Source organism: Mauremys reevesii, unplaced genomic scaffold (assembly GCF_016161935.1).
Source record: "Mauremys reevesii isolate NIE-2019 unplaced genomic scaffold, ASM1616193v1 Contig21, whole genome shotgun sequence".
NCBI classification, from domain to species: Eukaryota; Metazoa; Chordata; order Testudines; family Geoemydidae; genus Mauremys; species Mauremys reevesii.
Genome location: NW_024100831.1, coordinates 695,172 through 717,222, shown reverse-complemented (window position 1 = coordinate 717,222; position 22,051 = coordinate 695,172). Strand labels below are relative to the sequence as shown.

The following is a 22,051-nucleotide window of genomic DNA, read 5'->3' as shown; positions in this document are numbered from 1 at the left end:
GAGAGAGAGAGAGAGAGAGAGAGAGAAAAAAAACATGGGAGGGAGTCAAGAAACTCAAGACCTGGAGTCTTACCCCTGGATCCAACCTTCTGCTGCAGAGGACACACCCCTCCTGGCCAGAGAAATGACCAGTCCCTGAAAATGGGGACTGTGTCTCCTTCATAACCACTAGTTAGGAACCTTTTCTTACAAACCCAGACCTTGCTAAGGGGTGTCCCTACCAGGAGTTGAGCTGTGAGCAGAGCAATCACCAAACCAGACACTTATCTCAGTGACAGTGGCCTCTGCTCAGTTCCCAGATGGACGGCTCTTGCCTGGCATGAACAATGCTCACAGGCTCGCTGCTCTCACTCACTGTCCATCACATGAGGGCAGTAGACTCCGACGTGTGACTTCTTTTTCCTTGGTACTAAACCCAGCAGAGGGGAGAAAAGCAAAAAAAAGAAAACAGCATCTCCGTCTGCAATGTCACGTAGTCTCTTCATTTTACAGGTCCTGTATCCCACGGTTCTACCCTCAACCCATCTCCCATCACTACTTTACACCTGCAACTAGAAGGGACCCATTGTAACCCAAAATAGTCACTTTGCTCAGGAGACTCTTGGCCCTTCCCCCACCTTAATGCCAAAGAGCCTCATGCCCAACGAGGAAGCACATGGCACGTGAAGAAAAGTACAGCAAGAACAGATGAGGAATTCAAAGCACCGACAGCTAACTCACAGCCAGTTATGTGGGAAGCAGAAAGCCAAGGACTGTTCGTGTCTGCTCAGAAGGATGTTCAGTTTCCTCATGCCCACATCTGCCAACCTCTCCTCCGGCTACGGCTCCTGGGAAATTCCTCTGGAAATGGATCTGCAAAAGCCAAGCATGAGCCATCACTACACACACCTCTATTGATGCTTGAAATCTTGCCCTCATCCCTGCCTCCCTCTTCCAGCCCATCTACATCTGCCCCACTTGATGAACAGAGACCAAGTTAACACTGACAGTCACCCCTCCACTCCCACGCCCGCTACCTTGCACAATTTTCGTCCCCTCCTACTTCACCATGGCCCCCGAGACCTAGCCTGTGGGGATGCACACCTAACACACCTGCCCGTGTCCTACGAAGGAAAACAGCACAAGAAGAGGCAAGGACAGAGAGAGAGTGTGAGAGACAGACAGACAGAGTGTGTGTTGGCCAACACATTAGAGGAGAGAGAGAGAGAAAGAAAGAAAAACATGGGAGGGAGTTAAGAAACTCACCAGCTGGAGTCATCCCCCTGGATCTAATATGCTGCAGAGGACACACTGGTCCTGGCCAGAGACATGAGCAGCCCCTGAAAATGGGGACATCGTCTCCCTTGTAACCGCAACTAATCAGTAACCTTTTCTTACAAACCGAGCCCCAGCTAATGGGGCATCCCTACCGGGAGCAAGATGGGCTTTGAGCAGAGCAATCACCAAAGAAGACACTTATCTCATTGAGAGTGGTGGCGGTTCCGCTCCCAGATGGACGCCTTCTGCGTCGCATCAACAACGCTTGCAGACTCATCGCTCTCGCTCCCATTCCATTGCATGAGGGTAGTAGACTCTGGCCTGTGACTTCTTTTCTCTTGCTACTAAACCCAGCACAAGGGGGGAAAACAAATCAGTTACCCTTTCAGTCAGCAACTTTGGGTAGGCTCTTATTTTCCCCTCCCGCACACAGTGGGGCTCCGCTCTCAATCCTATTCCCATTACACCGGTAGGACTACAAGTAGAAAGCACCCCTTGCAACGACACCCGAAATAGTCACTTTGCACAGCAGACTCTGGTCACACACACCAAATCTCAAGGGGGAAAATAAAACATACAAATCGGGCTTGTTTTTGGCCTGTAGCTTATTGCTCGTTGTAGCTTGCTGCTTCCGGCAAGCAGGGGCAAAGGGGGGAGAGAGTCAGGGGTGCACAGCGGACCCACCACAGTCCCAGACTGCACGCCAGGAGAAATCTAGTCATTGAGTGCTGGGGTTCTTAGGAATTGGCTTGTTTTGGCCTTATTTGAAATAGGATTAGCTTGATTTTTGGAATATTGTGAATTCAGGGTTCTTATCTACCCAGTGAAAGTTGGCAAGTATGACTCTGGTCTCTTCCCCAGCCTTAATCCCACAGTGCCCCATACCAAACAAGGAAGGAAACGGCCTATGAAGAAAATTACAGTGAGTACAGATGAGGAATTCCAAGCACTCACTGCTTACTCACAGCCAGTTAGGCAGAAGGCAGAAACCTGAGGACTGTTGAGGTCTCCTTATAAGGATGTCAAGGCTGCTCACGGCCACTTCTGCATATTCTCGTCCAGCGAGGGCTCCTGGATGATTCCTCTGCAAACTAATAAAGTCAAGTAAGTACCATCACAACACACAGCACTACTGGTGCATTTAATCTTGCCCTCATCCCTGCCTCCCTCTCCCATCCCATCTACATCCGCTCGACTCGATGAACAGAGACTGAGTCAACATCCACAGACACTGCTCTACTCTAGCGCCCACTGCCCCGCATGATTTTCATCTCCTCCTATTTCTTCATAGCTCCCAAGATCTAGCCTGTGGGGATGCACACCTAGCACTCCTATCCGTGTCCTATGAAGGGAGACAGCACAAGAAGAAGCAAGGACAGAGAGAGTGTGTGTTGGCCAACACATTAGAGGAGAGAGAGAGAGAAAAAATCACGGGAGTCAAGAAACTCACGAGCTGGAGTCATCCCCCTGGATCCAACCTTCTGCTGCAGAGGACACACCCCTCCTGGCCAGAGAAATGACCAGCCCCTGAAACTGGGGACCTTGTCTCCTTCATAAACACTAGTTAGAAACCTTTTCTTACAAACCCAGACCTTGCTAATGGGGCGTCCCTACCAGGAGCTGAGCCGTGAGCAGAGCAATCACCAAACCAGACACTTATCTCAGTGACAGTGGCCTCTGCTCAACTCCCAGATGGACGGCTCTTGCCTGGCATGAACAATGCTCACAGGCTCGCTGCTCTCACTCACTTTCCATCGCATGAGGGCAGTAGACTCTGACGTGTGACTTTTTTCCTTGGTACTTAACCCAGTAGAGGGGAGAAAAGCAAAAAAAGAAAATAGCATCTCCGTCTGCAATGTCACGTAGTCTCTTCATTTTACAGCTCCTGTATCCCACGGTTCTACCCTCAACCCATCTCCCATCACTACTTTACACCTGCAACTAGAAGGGACCCATTGTAACCCAAAATAGTCACTTTGCTCAGGAGACTCTTGGCCCTTCCCCCACTTTAATGCCAAAGAGCCTCATGCCCAACGAGGAAGCACATGGCATGTGAAGAAAAGTACAGCAAGAACAGATGAGGAATTCAAAGCACCGACAGCTAACTCACAGCCAGTTATGTGGGAAGCAGAAAGCCAAGGACTGTTCGTGTCTGCTCAGAAGGATGTTCAGTTTCCTCATGTCCACATCTGCCAATCTCTCCTCTGGCTACGGCTCCTGGGAAATTCCTCTGGAAATGGATCTGCAAAAGCCAAGCATGAGCCATCACTACACACATCTCTATTGATGCTTGAAATCTTGCCCTCATCCCTGCCTCCCTCTTCCAGCCCATCTACATCTGCCCCACTTGATGAACAGAGACCAAGTTAACACTGGCAGTCACCCCTCCACTCCCGCGCCCGCTACCTTGCACAATTTTTGTCCCCTCCTACTTCATCATGGCTCCCGAGACCTACCCTGTGGGGGTGCACACCGAGCATACGTGCTCGTGTCATACGAAGGGAGACAGCACAAGGAAAACCAAGGACAGAAAGAGAAAGGGTGTGTGTTGGCCAACGTATTGGAGAAGGGAGAGAGAAAAAAAAAACACAGGAGGAAGGCAAGCAACTCGACACCTGGAATCAACCTCCTGGATCCAACTTTTTCTGCAGAGGACACAGCTCTTGTGAACAAAGAAATGAGCAGCCCCTGAAAATGGGGACCTTGTCTCCTTCAGAACCACACCTAGTCAGGAATATTTTGTTACAAACCCAGTCCCAGCTAATGGGGCATTTGTATCTGGATTCAGGTGGGCAGTGAGCAGAGCAATCACCAAAACAGATACTTATCTCATTGACAGTGGCGGCTGCTCCGCTCCCAGCTGGACAGCTCTTGCCTGGCATCCAAAATGCTTGCAATCTCATCGCTCTCACTCGCTTTCCGTAATGTGAGGTGAGCCGACGCTGACCCTCCACTTCTTTTCTCTTGGTCCTGAACCCAGCACAAGGGGGTGGAGGAGAAACAAACGAGTTAGCATCTCAGTTGGCAACATCACATAAGTTCTTCTCCCATTTACCGCATCCCAGACCTCCACCCATAACCCTTCTTCCGTTACACCTTCAGGACCACCACTAGAAAGCAGCCTGTTGCTCCGCCCTCAATTCTTTCCATCACACCTTTAGCACTACAGCGAAAAATGAGCCTGTTGCACCTACACTTAAAATAGTCACGTACCCAACGAGGAAGCACATGGCCTTATGACAGCAAGTACAGAGAAGGAATTCAAAGTACAGACCACGTACTCACAGCCAGTTATGCAGGAGACAGAAAGCTGAGGACTGTTCGTGTCTGCTTAAAAGGATGTCCAAGCTGCTCAGGTCCACTTCTGCCTCTTCCTCCTCCAGCTAGGGCTCCTGGACAATTCCTCTGCAAGAGCAGCTGCAAATACCAAGCATGAGCAATCACTACACAAAGCTCTGTTGATGCTTGAAATCTTGCCCTCATTCCTGCCTCCCTCTTCCATTCCGTCTGCATCGGCCCCACTTGATGAACAGAGACCGAGTTAATAGCGACAATCACTGCTCCACTCTCAAACCCACTGCCCTGCATTATTTTCATCCCCTCCTACTTCGCCAGGCTTACCGAAATCTGGCCTCTGGGGACGCACAGCTAGCTCACCTGCCTGTGTGCCATGAAGGGAGACAGCAGAAGGAGAGGCAAGGACAGAGAGAGAGAGTGTTGGCCAACACTAGAGAAGAGAGAGAGAGATTAACACGGGAGGAAGGCAAGCAACTCGCCACCTGGAATCATGCTCCTGGATCCAAGCTTTTCTGCAGAGGACACCGCTTGTGAACAGAGAAATGAGCTGATGCTGAAAATGGGGACCTTGTCTCCCACATATCCACAGCTCGTCAGGAACATTTTGTTACACACCCAGCCGTAGCTAACTGGGCATCCGTACCTGAAGCCAAGTGGGAAGTGAGCAGAGCCCTCACCTAACAAGACACTTATCTCACTGACAGTGATGACTGCTCGGCTCCAAGCTGGACGGCTCTTGCCTGGCATCAGTAATGTTTGCTGTCTCCCCGCTCTTACTTGCTTTCCATCGCAAGAGGGGAGCGGACTCTGACCCTCCACTTCTTTTCCCTTGGTACTAAACCCAGCACAAGGGGGGAAAACAAATCAGTTACCATCTCAGTCAGCAACACGCATAGTTTCTTCTTCTCGCATCTACCGCACCCCAGGGCTCCATCCTCAACCCTCCTCCAATTACAGCTTTAGCACAAACTGAAGCGACTACAGATGAGGGATTCCAAACACCGACTGCTTAATTAGAGTCACATGCTTAACAGCCTCACCTGACTCTTAGCAGGTTAATTGGAGTCAGGTGTTCTCATTAGCCTGGAGCAGCCCCTGCTCTGGTCACTCAGGGAACAGAAAACTACTTATCCAGAGGCAGGTTTATCTCCCTTCTACTACTCTGCTGTTCCCAACTGGCCTGGGTCTATCACAGCAGATACTGGATAGAGAGAGATTTCACAAAAACACACACCTGCTCCTCGAATATCACGAGAGCACTTCTTAGCTCCACTGCCAAGTGAAAAACATCTAGATTGTGCAGGTCTGGTTCCTCCAGATGCTTCTCCTCTGTCTGGGGCGGCTCCATTGGCCTTGAGCGGGCCTCTGCAAGAACAGCAAACCACCTATAGAAGAGCCATCACTGTCCAACATGCTACCGTGCTAGATATTTTACAATACCTGTCTCCACTCTCGCACCCACGACCCCACATAATTTTCATCCCCTCCTACTTCTTCCTGGCTCCCGAGACCTAGCCTGTGGGGATCCACACCTACCCGTGTCCTATAAAGGGAGAAAGCACAGGGAGAGGCAAGGGCACAGACAGAGAGAAAGAGTGTGTGTGTTGGCCAACACAGTACAGAAAAGAGAGAGAAAGAGAAACGCAGGAGGAAGGGAAGGAACTCGCCAGCTCGAGGGATCCCCCTGGATCCAACCTTCTCTTGCGGAGGACACACCGCTTGTGGATGGAAAAATGAGCAGCCCCTGAAAACGGGGACCTTGTCTCCCTCGTATCCACAGCTAGTCAGGAACCTTTTCTTACAAACCCAGCCCCAGCTAACAGGGTGTCTCTACCTGGAGTCAGATCGGCCGTGAGCAGAACCCTCAGCAAAACAGACACTTATCTCACTGACAGTAGCATCTCCTCGGCTCCCAGATGGACGGCTCTTGCCTGGCCTGAACAATGCTCACAGGCTCGCTGCTCTCACTCACTTGCCATCGCATGAGGGCAGTAGACTCTGACGTGTGACTTCTTTTTCCTTGGTACTAAACCCAGCAGAGGGGAGAAAAAGAAAAAAATAATAGCATTTCCGTCTGCAATGTCGCGTAGTCTCTTCATTTCACATCTCCTGTATCCCACAGCTCTGCCCTCAAACCATCTCCCGTTACTACTTTACACCTGCAACTAGAAGGGACCCATTGTAACTGCACCCAAAATGGTCACTTTGCTCAGGAGACTCCTGTCCCTTCCCCAGCCTTAGTACCACTGTGCCCGGTACCCAACGAGGAAGCACATGCCTGTGAAGAAAACTACAGCAAGTACAAATAAGGAATTGAAAGCACTGACCGCTTACTCACAGGCAGTTGTTCAGAAGGCAGAAAGCTGAGGACTGTTCATGTCTCCTTAGGATGTCCAAGCTGCTCAGATCCACTTCTGCCAGTTTCTCCTTGGGCTGGGGCTCCTGGACAATCCCTCTGCAAGCGCAGCTGCAAAAGCCAAGCATGAGCCATAACTACACACAGCTCTATTGGTGCTTGAAATCTTGGCCTCATCCCTGCCTCCCTCTTCCATCCCATCTGCATCGGCCCCACTCGACGAACAGAGACCGAGTTAACACCAACAGTCACCGCTCCACTTTAACACCTACTGCCCAACATGGTTTTCATCCCTTCCTACTACTCCAGGGCTTCCAAGACCTAACCTGTGGGGATGCACACCTAGCACACCTGCCCATGTCCTAAGAAGGGAGACAGCATAAGGAAAGGTAAGGATATAGACAGGGTGTGTGTTGGCCAACATACTAGAGAACAGAGACAGTCAGAGAGAGAGAGAAACACAGGAGGAAGGCAAGCAACTCTCCACCTGCAGCCAGCCATTCTCCTGGATCTAACCTTCTGCTGCAGAGGACACACTGCTCCTGGCCAGAGAACTGAGCAGCCCCTGGAAATGGGGACCTTGTCTCCCTCATAACCACTAGTCGGGAACCTTTTCTTACAAACCCAGCCCCAGCTAACGGAGCATCGCTACCAGAAGCAAGGGGGCCATGAGCAGAGCAATCACCAAAATAGACACTTATCATTGAGAGTAGCAGCTGTTCCCACTCCTAGTTGGACGGCTTTTCCATAGCATCAATAGCTCTCGCGGTCCGATCACTTTCCAACGTATGAAGGGAGTAGACTCTGATGCCTGATTTCTTTTCCCTTGGTACTAAAGCCAGCGCAAGGGGAAAAAATAACTTACCATCTAAGCAGGCAACATCGCATTAGCTCTTCTTTCACCTCTCCCACACAGCAGCGCTCAACCCTCCTTCCCATGACACCTTTAGCATTTCAGCCAAAAAGCAGCCCTTGCAACAGCATCCGACAGTCACTCTGAACAGCAGACTCTGGCCACTCCCCAGCCTTAATACCACAGAGTCCTGTACCCAACGAGGAAGCACACGGCCTGTGAACAATACTAGAGCAAGTAAAGAGGAGAAATTAAAAGTGTAAGTTTTAAGCAAACAATTTAATACTGTAACCAGTAATGATGATTGTGAAGCTTGGTTGAGGTGGTGCAGTCAGAGGGTGGGATTTCCCCCAGGGAATGCCTTACTGCTAAATGATGAACTAGCACTCAGCTGAGCCCTCAAGGGTTAACGCATTGTTGTTAATGTAACCTCACACTCTACAAGGCAGCACGAATGGAGGGAGGGAGGGCAGACAGCATGGCAGAGAGAGACAGAGACACACCCTGTGGGGGGGGGGGGGGGGAAGAGCGAGAGATGCACATTGCCCCTTCAAGTGCGCTGACACCACTTTAAGGACATTGCCTTTTTAAGTAGGTCAGGAAGTTGAGACAGCAGCTGTAGGCAACAGACTCTCTCCACCCTGAGCCCTGTCCTGTCCCCACCCTGCTCTAGATGGAGAAGAGATAAGTGGGGGGCAGGAGTACGGGGAGGGGGACACCATGACATTAGCCCCCCTTTCCCCTCTCCCCTGCACAGCAAGCAGGAGGCTCCGGGGAGCAGCTCCAAGGCAGAGGGCAGGAGCAGCACGTGGCAGTGGGGGGGAAGGGACAGCTGAACTGCTGGCAATTGATAGCCTGCTGGGTGGCTGCCGCACAGGGAACTTAGGGGGGCAGGGAGCTGATGGGGGGCTGCCAGTCCACCCTGGTTCCAAGCCCCCACCAGCTAGCTGAAACGGGCTGCTCTTCCTGCAAGGACTGGATAAACCAGGCAGCTGCCAAGCAACGTTATAAGGGAGCATTGCGCAATGTTACACAAGCATGTTCCCTAACTGATCAGCAACGTAACAATGTTAACCGGGGCGACTTTAAGTGAGGAGTTCAGAGCTTTGAATACAGTATCGCTTACTCACAGCCAGTTATGTGCAAGGCAGAAAGCTGAGGACTGTTAATCTCTGCTTAGAAGAATGCCCAAGCTGCTCAGGTCCACGTCTGCCACCTTCTCCTTCGGCTGCTGCTCCTCCATGCTTCCTCTAAGCGCAGCTGCAAAGCCAAGCATGAGACATCACTACATACAGCTCTATTGGTGCGTGAAATCCACTCAATGAATACAGACCGAGTACACACTGACAGTCATCGCTTCACTCTTGCACCCACTGACCAGCATGATTGTCATCCCCTCCTACTTCTTCATGGTTCCTGAGACCTAGCCTGCGGGGATGCACAGCTAGCACCACTGTCCATGTCCTATGAAGGGAAACGGCACAAGGAGAGGCAAGGACAGAGAGAGAGAGAGACAGACAGAGACACACAGGGAGAGAGTGTTCGCCAACACATTAGAAGAGAAAGAGAAAAACACAGGAGGAAGGCAAGCAACTCACCACCTGCACTCATCCTCCTGGATCCAACCTTCTGCTGCAGAGAACTCGCCGCTCCTGGCCAGAGAACTGAGCAGCCTCTGAAAATGGGGACCTTGTGCCCTTCGTAACTACAGCTAGTCAAGAACATTTTCTTACAAACCCAGCCCCAGCTAATGTGGCGTCCCTACCAGGAGCAGGGAGGGCCGTGAGCAGAGCAATCACCAAAACAGACACTTATCGCATTGAGAATGGCGGCTGTTCCGCTCCCAGTTGGACGGCTTTTGCGTGGCATCGACAATACTTGCAGTGTCATCGCTCTCCTTCGCTTTTCATCGCATGAGGGCAGTAGATTCTGGCACGTGACTTATTTTCCCTTGGTACTAAACCCAGAACAAGGGGAGAAAACAGATCAGTTACCACCTTAGTTCATAATGTCTTCTAGGCTCTTCCTTTCAACTCTCCCGCATGGCACGGCTCTGCCCTCAACCCTCTTCCCGTTATACCTTTAGTATTGCAACCAAAAGCACCCCTTGCAACGGCACCCGACATAGTCACTCTGCACAGCAGACTCTGGCCCCTCCCCAGCCTCAATACCATGGAGCCCCATACCCAATGAGGAAACACACGTGCTGTGAAGAATACTACAGTGGAGTACAGATGAGGATTTCAAAGCACTGACCTCTTACTCACAGCCAGTTAAGCGGGAGGCAGGAAGCGGAGGACTATTCATGTCTCCTTAGAAGGATGCCCAGGCTGCTCACATCCACTTCTGCATATTCTCGTCCAGCGAGGGCTCCTGGATGATTCCTCTGGAAACTAATAAAGCCAAGCAAGTACCATCACTACACACAGCACTACTGGTGCATTTAATTTTGCCCTCATCCCTGCCTCCCTCTCCCATCCCATCTACATCCGCTCGACTCGATGAACAGAGACTGAGTCAACATCCACAGACACCGCTCCACTCTAGCACCCACTGCCCCGCATGATTTTCATCTCCTCCTATTTGTTCATAGCTCCCGAGATCTAGCCTGTGGGGATGCACACCTAGCACTCCTATCCGTGTCCTATGAAGGAAGACAGCACAAGAAGAAGCAAGGACAGAGACAGAGTGAGAGAGACAGACAGAGTGTGTGTTGGCCAACACATTAGAGGAGAGAGAGAGAGAGAGAGAGAGAAAAAAAACATGGGAGGGAGTCAAGAAACTCACGAGCTGGAGTCATCCCCCTGGATCCAACCTTCTGCTGCAGAGGACACACCTCTCCTGGCCAGAGAAATTACCAGCCCCTGAAAATGGAGACCTTGTCTCCTTCATAACCACTAGTTAGGAACCTTTTCTTACAAACCCAGATCTTGCTAATGGGGCGTCCCTACCAGGAGCTGAGCCGTGAGCAGAGCAATCACCAAACCAGACACTTATCTCAGTGACAGTGGCCTCTGCTCCGCTCCCAGCTGGACGGCTCTTGCCCGCCATGAACAATGCTCACAGGCTCGCTGCTCTCACTCGCTTTCCGTATCATGAGATGAGCCGACGCTGACCCTCCACTTCTTTTCTCTTGGTCCTGAACCCAGCACAAGGGGGTGGAGGAGAAACAAACGAGTTAGCATCTCAGTTGGCAACATCACATAAGTTCTTCTCCCATTTACCGCACCCCAGACCTCCACCCATAACCCTTCTTCCGTTACACCTTCAGGAGCACAACTAGAAAGCAGCCTGTTGCACGTACACTCAAAACAGCCACTCTGCACAGGAGACCTGTGCCTTTCTCTCCTCTTAACCCCACAGAGCCATGTACCCGACCAGGAACAAAACTGGAGCGACAACAGATGAGGAATTCGAAGCACCGACTGCTTACTCACAGCTAGTTACGTGGAAGGCAGAAAGCTGAGGACTGTTAATCTGTGCTTAGAAGGATGTCCAGGCTGCTCAGGTCCGCGTCTGCTAGTTTCTCCTCCTGCTGCTGCTCCCCGATGATTTCTCTGCAAGTGCAGCAAATAAGCCAAGCAAGAGCCATCGCTACACAAAATACAATAGATGCGTGAAATCTTGCCCTCATCCCTGCCTCCCTCTCCCATCCCATCCACATCAGCCCCACTAGAGCAGAGACTCAGTCAACACCCACAGTCACCGCTCCACTGTAGCGCCCACTGCCCTGCATCATTTCGGTCCCCTACTTGTTCATAGCTCACAAGACCTAGCCTGTGGGGATGCATACCTAACACACCTGCCCGTGTCCTACGAAGGGAGACAGCACAAGGAGAGGCAAGGGGAGAGAGACAGACAGACAGTGTGTGTTGGCCAACACATTAGGGGAGAGAGAAAAATGTGGGATGGAGTCAAGAAACTCAACAGCTGGAGTCATCCTCCTCGATCCAACCTTCTGCTGCGTAGGACACACTGTTTGTGGACAGAGAAAAGACCTGCCCCTGAAAATGGGGACCTTGTCTCCCTCGTAACCACAGCAGGTCAGGAATCTTTTCCTACAAACCGAGCCCCAGCTAATGACAAGTCTCAGCCTGGAGGCAGGTGGGCCGTTACCGGAGTCCTCCCCAAACCAGACACTTATCTCACTGATGGTGACGGCTGCTCCACTCCCAGATCGACGGCATCGCCATAGGCTGGCATCGACAACGCTTGTGGTCTCATGGCTCTTGGTGCTTTCCATCTCACAACGGGGGTGGGCTCTTACCCTTCACTTCTTTCTCCGTGGTACTAAGCACAACAGAAGAGGGAAAAACAAAAGTTATCATCGGAATCTGCAGTGTTGTGTAGGTGGTTGTTCTCCCATCTCCCATTACACCTTTATAGCTCCATGGAGTCATGAAGAATCCCCTAGCTACCACCTGAGCTGGAACAAGAGCTGTACCAGGGAAAGAATTGTGCCCAAGCCTGGATGGGGTCCAGTCTGAGGAAAAAACTTACTGAAGCATCTCTGAGGGTGAGATTATCTGTGTTCAGTTTGATTAGACATAGATTTGCGCTTTTTAATTCGCTTGGTGACTCACTTTGTTCTGTCTTACTATTTGGAACCACTTAAATCCTACTTTCCGTATTGATAAAATCACTTTTTACTTATTAATTAACCCAGAGTTAATCTGGAGGGGGGGCAAACAGCTGTGCATCTCTCTCTATCAGTGTAATAGAGGATGAACAATTTATGAGTTTACTCCGTATAAGCTTTATGCAGGGTAAAACGGACTTATTTGTGTTTGTACATCTGAGTGCTAAAGTTGGGCATCTGAGTGCTAAAGACAAGCACACTTCTGTGAGCTGTTTTCAGGTAAACCTGCAGCTTTGGGGCAAGTAATTCAGACCCTGGGTCTATGTTGGAGCAGATGGGAGTATCTGGCTCAGCAAGAGAGGGTGCTAGAGTCCTGAGCTAGCAGGGAAAGCAGGGGCAGAGGTAACTTGGCACATCAGTTGGCAGCTCCCAGGGGGGTGTCTGTGATCCAACCCGTCACAGGGGCCGTCACTGCCCAAAGTTCTATTGGTGTGTGAGATGCCGCCCTCCCTCTCCCACCAACCGTACATTAGCCCCACTTGATGAACAGAGTCAGAGTCAACTCCTACAATCACCCCCACCACTACCAATGGAGGATCTAGTACCCATCATGCTTCTCTTCCCCCTCCCAATGCCCCAGTGGGATGCAGGCTCTCCAGCCTCTCCACCATTGCCCATGTTCTATGCAAGGAGAGACAGAAAGAGAGCACGCACATGTTGGCCAACTATGAGAGCAGAGATACACATACAGGAAGGAGGCAAACTCAGCACCTCTAGTCACCTTCCTGGCTCTCCACAAAGAGTTATCGCACTTTGGGAAGACTCCATAGCACCTGACAATTCCTTGAGAGGGCACAAAGGATTCCCCCGAGCTTATCGTGCCCCTGTGAGATGCTGAGGTCTTTCCTCAGGGGCCCTCCCCATACTCACAAATTCTCTCCACTGACAAGAGTATTTGCAGCCCTCCCTCAATACTGAACTTCAGCAAGTTTCCATTTGCTCTTACTCTGCAGATCATTGTCCGGCTTCCATCCCTAGGGATGGGCTCCGGGTGGCTGTTCCTTCCTTGGTCTCTGCCACAGGTTGGCCGATCTCTCATCTGACCAATCTCAGTACGACTGAAGAGAGAGAGAGAGAGAGAGAGAGAGAGAGAGAGAGAGAGAGAGAGAGAGAACACTTGTAAGCTAGGTCACCACTTGTGCATCGAAGAACAACGGAGACACACGTCACTGGCTGCTGCTCCCTCCTTTATTCTTCTTCAGCTTACCCAGGGCCTAAAATACTCACCACTCCTAAGGAGCTACAGCCCTCCAGGAAAGGGACAATCCCAGACCACTGCCAGCCACAGGCAGAGCTGGACCTTCCCCAGGACCCATCCCATGGATGGGAGAAGCATCTCTCTGCTCTCCACGAGGCACCTCATTCTGCAGATACTGGATAGAGAAATATCATTTCACAAAAACACGCACCTGCTCCTCCAACATTACAAGAGCGCTCCTCGGCTCCACTGCAAAGCGAAACAGCTAGATTGTGCAGGTCCGCTTCCTGCAGATGCTCCACTGCCCTCTGCAAGAACAGCAAACCACCTATGGAAAAGCCATCACTGCCAAAAACACTACAGGTGCACAAGACCTTCCAGTACCTGCCTCCACTCTCACACCCACTTCCCTGCATTATTTTCGTCCTCTCCTACTTCGCCATGCTTCCCGAGACCTGGCCTCTGGGGATACACAGCTAATTCACCTGCCTGTGTGCAATGAAGTGAAACAGCAGAAAAAGAGGCAAGGACAGACTGACAGAGTGTGTTAGCCAACACTAGAGAAGAGAAAGAGAGAGAGAAACACGGGAGGAAGGCAAGCAACTCGCCACCTGGAACCTATCTTTTCTGCAGAGGACACATCGCTTGTCAGCAGAGAAATGAGCAGACCCTGAAAATGGGGACCCAGTCTCCCTCATAACCACAGCTAGTCATGAACATTTTGTTACAAACCCAGGCCCAACTAACAAGACGTCCCTACCTGGAGCCAGGTGGGCCGTGAGCAGAGCTCTCACCAGAGCAGACACTTATCTCACTGACAGCAGTAGCTGCTCCGCTCCCAGATGCATGCCTAATGCTTGATTTTGACAATGCTCGTGGTCTCGTCACTCTCGCTCACTTTCCATCGCATGAGGACAGTAGACTCTGACCGTGACTTCTTTTTCCTTGGTACTAATCTCAGCAGAGGGAGGGAAACCAAAAAAAATTAACATCTCCAACTGCAATGTCACGTAGTCTCTTCATTTCACGTCTCCCGTATCCCAGCCCTCAACCCATCTCCCTTTACTACTTTACAATTGCAACTGGAAGGCACCCATTGTAAAGGCACCCATAAAAAAATAAGAATGGCCAAACTGGCTCAGACCAAAAGATCCATCCAGCCCAGTATCCTGGCCATTGCCAGGTGCCCCAGAGGGAATTAACCCAACGGGTAATGATCAAGTGATCTCTCTCCTGCCATCCATCTCCACCCTCTGAAAAACAGAGGCTAGGGACATCATTCCTTACCCATCCTGGCTAATAGCCATTAATGGACCTAACCTCTAGGAATTTATCCAGTTCTCTTTTAAACCCTGTTATAGTCCTGGCCTTCACGAGTTCCACAGGTTGACTGTGCGCTGCGTGAAGAAGAACTTCCTTTTATTTATTTTAAACCTGCTGCCCATTAATTTCATTTGGTGGCCCCTAGTTCTTATATTATAGGAAGTAAACTTATTTTTCCTTATTCACTTTTTCCACACCTCTCGTGATTTTATATACCTCTATCATATGCCCCCTTAATCTCCTCTTTTCCAAACTGCAAAGTCCTAACCTCTTTAATCTCTCCTCATATGGGATCCATTCTGAACCCCTAATCATTTTAGTTGCCCTTCTCTGAACCTTTTCTAATGCCAGTATATCTTTTTTGAGATGAGGAGACCACATCTGTACCCAGTATTCAAGATGTGGGAGTACCATGGATTTATACAAGGACAGTAAGATATTCTCTGCCTTATTCTCTATTCCTCTTTTAATGATTCCAAACATCCTGTTTGCTTTTTTGACTGCCGCTGCACACTGCGTGGACATCTTCGGAAAACTATCCACGATGACCCTAAGATCTCTTTCCTGATTAGTTGTAGCTAAATTAGCCCCCCCATCATATTTTATGTATAGTTGGGGTTGTTTTTTCCAATGTGCATTACTTCACATTTATCCACATGAAATTTCATTTGCCATTTTGTTGCCCAATCACTTAGTTTATGGGAACTTTTTGAAATTCTTCACAGTGTTCATTGGATTTAACTATCTTGAGCAATTTAGTATCATCTGCAATCTTTGCCACCTCACCTTTCTCCAGATTATTTATGAATAAATTGAATAGGATCGGTCCTAGCATTGACCCTTGGGGAACACAACTAGTTACCCCTCTCCATTCTGAAAATTTACCATTAATTCCTACCCTTTGTTCCCTTAAGCAGTTCTCAATCCATGAAAGGATCTTCACTCTTTTCCAGTGATAACTTTATTTTCATAAGAGCCTTTGGTGAAGGACCTTATCAAAGGCTTTCTGGAAATCTAAGTACACTTTGTCCCAAAATAGTCACTTCGTTCAGGAGATTCTTGTCCCTTCACCAGCCTTAATCCCAGAGTCTCATAACAAACGAGGAAGCACACGGCCTGTGAAGAAAACTACAGCGAGCAGAGGTGAGGAATTGAAAGTGCTCATCTCTTACTCACAGGCAGTTATGCAAAAGGCAGAATGAGGAGGAATATTCATGTCTCCTTAGAAGGATGTCCATGCTGCTGAGGTCCACTTCTGCATATTCTCGTCCGGCAAGGGCTCCTGGATGATTCCTCTGCAAACTAATAAAGTCAAGTAAGTACCATCATCACTACACAGAGCTCTATTAGTGCATTTAATCTTGCCCTCATGCCCGCCTCCCTCTCCCATCCCATCTACATCAGCCCCACTTGATGAACAGTAACCAAGTCAACATCGACAGTCTACACTCCACTCTAGTGCCCACTACTCTGCATGATTTTCATCCCCTCTTACTTGTTCATAGCTCCCGAGACCTAGCCTGTGGGGATGCACACGTAACACACCTGCCCGTGTGCTATGAGGGGAGACAGCACAAGGAGATGCAAGGACATAGACAGAGAAAAAGTGTTGGCCAACACACTAGAGAAGAGACAGAGAGAGAAAGAGCAAGGCAAGAAACTCACCAGCTGGATTCATCCCCCTGGATCCAACCTTCTGCTGCAAAGGATACACTGCTTGTCAACAGACCAATAACCAGCCCCTGAAAATGGGGACCTTGTCTCCCTCATAACAGCAGCTAGTCAGGAATCTTTTCTTACAAACCCAGCCCCAGCTAATGGGGCATCCCTACCTGGAGCCAGGTGGACCATGAGCAGATCCCTCACCAAACCAGACATTTATCTCACTGACAGCGGTGACTGCTCCGCTCCCAGATGTACAGCTAATGCCTGATTATGACAATGATCGCGGTCTCGTCGGTCTCGCTTTCCTTCGCATGAGGACAGTAGATTGATACGTGACTTCTTTTCCCTTGGTACTAAACCCCGCACAAGGAGAAAAACCAAGCAAGTTACCATCTCAGTAGGCAAATGTCACGTTGGCTCTTTTCCCCTCTCCCACACGGGGGAGCTCCGCCCTCAACACTCTTCCCATTACATCTTTAGCATTACAACCAAAAAGCAGCCCTTGCAACAGCACCCAACAGTCACTCTGCGTACCAGACTCTGGCCCCTCCCCAGCCTTAATACCACAGAGTCCCGCACCCAACAAGGAGACACACGGCTTGTGAAGAATACTACACCGAGTATAGATGAGGTATTCCACTGGCACCGACCGCTTACTCACAGCCAGTTATGCAGGAGGCAGAAAGCTGAGGACTGTTCATGTCTGCTTAGAAGGATGTTCAGGTCCACTTTTGAGAGTCTCTCCTCCAGACAGCGCTCCTGGACAATTCCTCTGCAGTGCAGTTGCAAAAGCCAAAGGTGAGTCAGCATTACACAAAGCTCTGAAGGTATGTGAAATCTTGCCCTAATCTCTGCCTCCCTCTCTCATTTGGTCTACATCAGCCCCAGGCGATGATTAAAGACCAAGTCAACACCCACAGGCACTGCTCCACTGTGGCACCCACTAATATGCATGATTTTCATACCCTCCTAATTTTTCATGGGTCCCAAAGACGTAGACTGTGCGGATGCACACCTAGCACCCTTTTCCCGCGTCCTACGTAGGGAGACGGCACCAGGAAAGGCAAGGAAGGGAGAATGAAAGAGCGAGAGTGTTGGCCAACACAATAGAGAAGACAGAGAAACATGGGAGGAAGGCAAGTAACTCGACACCTGGAGTCATCCTCTAGATGCTACCTTCTGCTGCTTAGGTCACACTGCTCCTGACCAGAGGAATCATCAGCCCCTGAAATTGGGAACCTTATCTCTCTTACAACCACAGCTAGTCAGGAACCTTTTCTTACAAACCCAGCCCTAGCTAACGGGGCATCCCTACCAGCATCAACGTGGGCCATGAGCAGAGCCCTCACCAAAACAGACACTTATCTCACTGACAGCGATGGCTCTTCTGCTGCCAGATGGACGGCTTTTGCGTGGCATCAACCATGCTCACGGTCTCATCGCTCTCGCTCGCTTTCCATCACATGAGGGCAGTAGACTGGCAAATGACTTCTTTTTCTTTGGTATCAAATCCAGCAGAGGAGGGAAAAACAAAAACAAAAATAGCATCTCCGTCTGCAATGTCGCATAGTCTCTTCATTTCCCAGCTCCCGTATCCCAGGGCTTCACCCTCAACCCATCTCCCATTACTGCTTTACAACTGCAAGTCGAAGATACCCATTGTAACGGCACCCAAAATAGTCACTTTCTCAGGAGACTCTGGCCACTCCCTAGCCTTAATCCCACAGAGCCTTGTACCCAACGAGGAAGCACACAGCCTGTGAATAAAAGTACAGCGCTTACTCACAGCCATTTATGCAGGAGGCAGAAGGCTCAGGACTGTTCATGTCTGCTTAGAAGGATGTTCAGGCTGATCAGGTTCACTTCTGAGAGTCTCTCCTCCGGGTAGGGTTCCTGGACAATTCCTGTACCAGCACGGCTGCAAAAGCCATGCATGATCCAGCATTACACAGTTGTGAAGGTGTGTGAAATCTTGCCCTCATCTCTCGCTCCTCTGCCATTCCATTTACATCAGCCCCACCTGATGAACACAGATCGACTCAAAACCGACAGTTTCCAATCCACTCTCATCCCTTCTACCCCACATAATTTTTGTCCCCTCCTACTTCTTCATTACTCCCGAGACCCAAGCCTGTGGGGAGCACACCTAGCACACCTGCCCATGTGCCATGAAGCAAGACAGCGCAAAATGAGGCAAGGACAGATTTAGAGAGAGTGTGTTGGCCAACACACAGAGAAAAGAGAGAGAGATTAACACGGGAGGAAGGCAAGCAACTCCTCACCTGGAATCATCCTCCTGGATCCAAGCTTTTCTGCAGAGGACACACCGCTTGTGAACGGAGAAATGAGCTGATGCTGAAAATGGGGACCTTGTCTCCCACATATCCACAGATCGTCAGGAACATTTTGTTATACACCGAGCCGTAGCTAACTGGGCATCCGTACCTGAAGCCAAGCGGGAAGTGAGCAGAGCCCTCACCTAACAAGACACTTATCTCACTGACAGTGACGGCTACTCGGCTCCAAGCTGGACGGCTCTTGCCTGGCATCAGTAATGTTCACTGTCTCCCCGCTCTTACTTGCTTTCCATCGCATGAGGGGACCAGACTCTGACCCTCCACCTCTTTTCCCTTGGTACTAAACCCACAAAGCACCGTGTTCAATGAGGAAATTCACAGCCTCTGAACAAAACTGAAGCAAGTACAGATGAGAGATTCCAAACACCGACTGCTTAATTAGAGTCACATGCTTAACAGCCTCACCTGACTCTTAGCAGGTTAATTGGAGTCAGGTGTTCTCATTAGCCTGGAGCAGCCCCTGCACTGGTCACTCAGGGAACAGAAAACTACTTATCCAGTGGCAGGTTTATCTCCCTTCTACTACTCTGCTGTTCCCAACTGGCCTGGGTCTATCACAGCAGATACTGGATAGAGAGAGATTTCACAAAAACACACACCTGCTCCTCGAATATCACGAGAGCACTTCTTAGCTCCACTGCCAAGTGAAAAACATCTAGATTGTGCAGGTCTGGTTCCTCCAGATGCTTCTCCTCTGTCTGGGGCGGCTCCATTGGCCTTGAGCGGGCCTCTGCAAGAACAGCAAACCACCTATAGAAGAGCCATCACTATCCAACATGCTACCGTGCTAGATATTTTACAATACCTGCCTCCACTCTCGCACCCATGACCCCACATAATTTTCATCCCCTCCTACTTCTTCCTGGCTCCCGAGACCTAGCCTGTGGGGATCCACACCTACCCGTGTCCTATAAAAGGAGAAAGCACAGGGAGAGGCAAGGGCACAGACAGAGAGAAAGAGAGTGTGTGTTGGCCAACACAGTACAGAAAAGAGGGAGGGAGGGAGAGAAACACAGGAGGAGGGGAAGGAACTCGCCAGCTCGAGGCATCCCCCTGGATCCAACCTTCTCTTGCGGAGGACACACTGCTTGTGGATGGAAAAATGAGCAGCCCCTGAAAATGGGGACCTTGTCTCCCTCGTATCCACAGCTAGTCAGGAACCTTTTCTTACAAACCCAGCCCCAGCTAACAGGGTGTCTCTACCTGGAGTCAGATCGGCCGTGAGCAGAACCCTCAGCAAAACAGACACTTATCTCACTGACAGTAGCATCTCCTCGGCTCCCAGATGGACGGCTCTTGCCTGGCCTGAACAATGCTCACAGGCTCGCTGCTCTCACTCACTTGCCATCGCATGAGGGCAGTAGACTCTGACGTGTGACTTCTTTTTCCTTGGTACTAAACCCAGCAGAGGGGAGAAAAAGCAAAAAAAAAAATAGCATCTCGGTCTGCAATGTCGCGTAGTCTCTTCATTTCACATCTCCTGTATCCCACAGCTCCGCCCTCAAACCATCTCCCGTTACTACTTTACACCTGCAACTAGAAGAGACCCATTGTAACTGCACCCAAAATGGTCACTTTGCTCAGGAGACTCCTGTCCCTTCCCCAGCCTTAATACCACTGTGCCCGGTACCCAACAAGGAAGCACATGGCCTGTGAAGAAAACTACAGCAAGTACAGATAAGGAATGGACAGCACTGACCGCTTACTCACAGTCAGTTGTTCAGAAGGCAGAAAGCTAAGGACTGTTCATGTCTCCTTAGAAGGATGTCCAAGCTGCTCAGATCCACTTCTGCCAGTTTCTCCTTGGGCTGGGGCTCCTGGACAATTCCTCTGCAAGTGCAGCTGCAAAAGCCAAGCATGAGCCATAACTACACACAGCTCTATTGGTGCTTGAAATCTTGGCCTCATCCCTGCCTCCCTCTTCCATCCCATCTGCATCGGCCCCACTCGACGAACAGAGACCGAGTTAACACCAACAGTCACCGCTCCACTTTAGCACCTACTGCCCAACATGGTTTTCGTCCCTTCCTACTACTCCAGGGCTTCCAAGACCTAACCTGTGGGGATGCACACCTAGCACACCTCCCCATGTCCTAAGAAGGGAGACAGCATAAGGAAAGGCAAGCATAGAGAGGGTGTGTGTTGGCCAGCGTACTAGAGAACAGAGAAACACAGGAGGAAGGCAAGCAACTCTCCACCTGCAGCCATTCTCCTGGATCTAACCTTCTGCTGCAGAGGACACACTGCTCCTGGCCAGAGAACTGAGCAGCCCCTGAAAATGGAGACCTTGTCTCCCTCATAACTACTAGTCGGGAACCTTTTCTTACAAACCCAGCCCCAGCTATCGGAGCACAGGGAACTTAGAGGGGCGGGGAGCTGATGGGGGGCTGCCCGTCCACCCTGGTTCCAAGCCCCCACCAGCTAGCTGAAACGGGCTGCTCTTCCTGCAAGGACTGGATAAACCAGGCAGCTGCCAAGCAACATAATAAGGGAGTGTAATCTATCACGCCGGGGCTCGACCCTCCTGAGGGCAGGAGGGGAGCCACGCCGACTCACTCCACGTCTTCTGTGGAACCGGCTGAACAACAGTAAACAGGGCTAGGAAGCTCAGGCCCTCGGTTGCAGAGGCTCAGCAGCAACCAGCACAAGGAGCTCAGGCCCTCGGGTGCAGGGGCTCAGCAGCAACCAGCACAAGGAGCTCAGCAGCAAATAAACGGTAGTCATATAGGCCCAGGTCCCTAGACCGGAGCATTGGGTGAGGGGGGTGGCAGGGGGGACACAGGCCCACCCACTCCACTGTGTCCTAGCCCGGGGCCCTAGCAGCAGCTGTCACCGCTGCTGGTCAGTGGGGTCCTGACCGCAACACACTGACATCGGGACCTCTGCGTCTGCAGCCTGACAAGGGTCGGCTACCCCCGGGCTACTTCCACTTTCCCCCTCAGGGCTTACCTCGTCCAGGGCACCGGGTCCAGGCCAGTCAATCAGCATAGGCTCCTCAAGGCCAGGGCTTGGTGGCAGGTCCGGCAGCTCCTCGGGGAAGTCCAGCCAGGCGTGCTCGGGCAGCTCCTCTGGGTAACAGCAGGGACGGGGAGGCTCCGACTGCTCC

At 50.7% G+C, this 22,051-nt stretch overlaps 2 long non-coding RNA genes across 3 annotated transcripts; both read right to left on the bottom strand.

Moving 5' to 3' along the window:
- Nucleotides 1–160: 160 nt before the first annotated feature.
- LOC120393503 lies at nucleotides 161–3,640 on the bottom strand. 2 transcript variants are annotated; one of them, XR_005592054.1, is made up of 5 exons: nucleotides 3,368–3,640; nucleotides 2,223–2,348; nucleotides 1,246–1,601; nucleotides 721–852; nucleotides 161–409 (listed from the first exon to the last, which is right to left on the bottom strand). It is a non-coding gene; the product is annotated as an uncharacterized LOC120393503 (long non-coding RNA). The 2 variants fall into 2 exon arrangements; XR_005592053.1 differs by lacking the exon at nucleotides 3,368–3,640 and having other exon boundaries at nucleotides 2,223–2,623.
- An 8,022-nt stretch (nucleotides 3,641–11,662) lies between these two features.
- Nucleotides 11,663–13,917, bottom strand: LOC120393519. Its single transcript, XR_005592060.1, has 3 exons — nucleotides 13,812–13,917; nucleotides 13,349–13,460; nucleotides 11,663–12,053 (listed from the first exon to the last, which is right to left on the bottom strand). It is a non-coding gene; the product is annotated as an uncharacterized LOC120393519 (long non-coding RNA).
- Nucleotides 13,918–22,051: the final 8,134 nt, after the last annotated feature.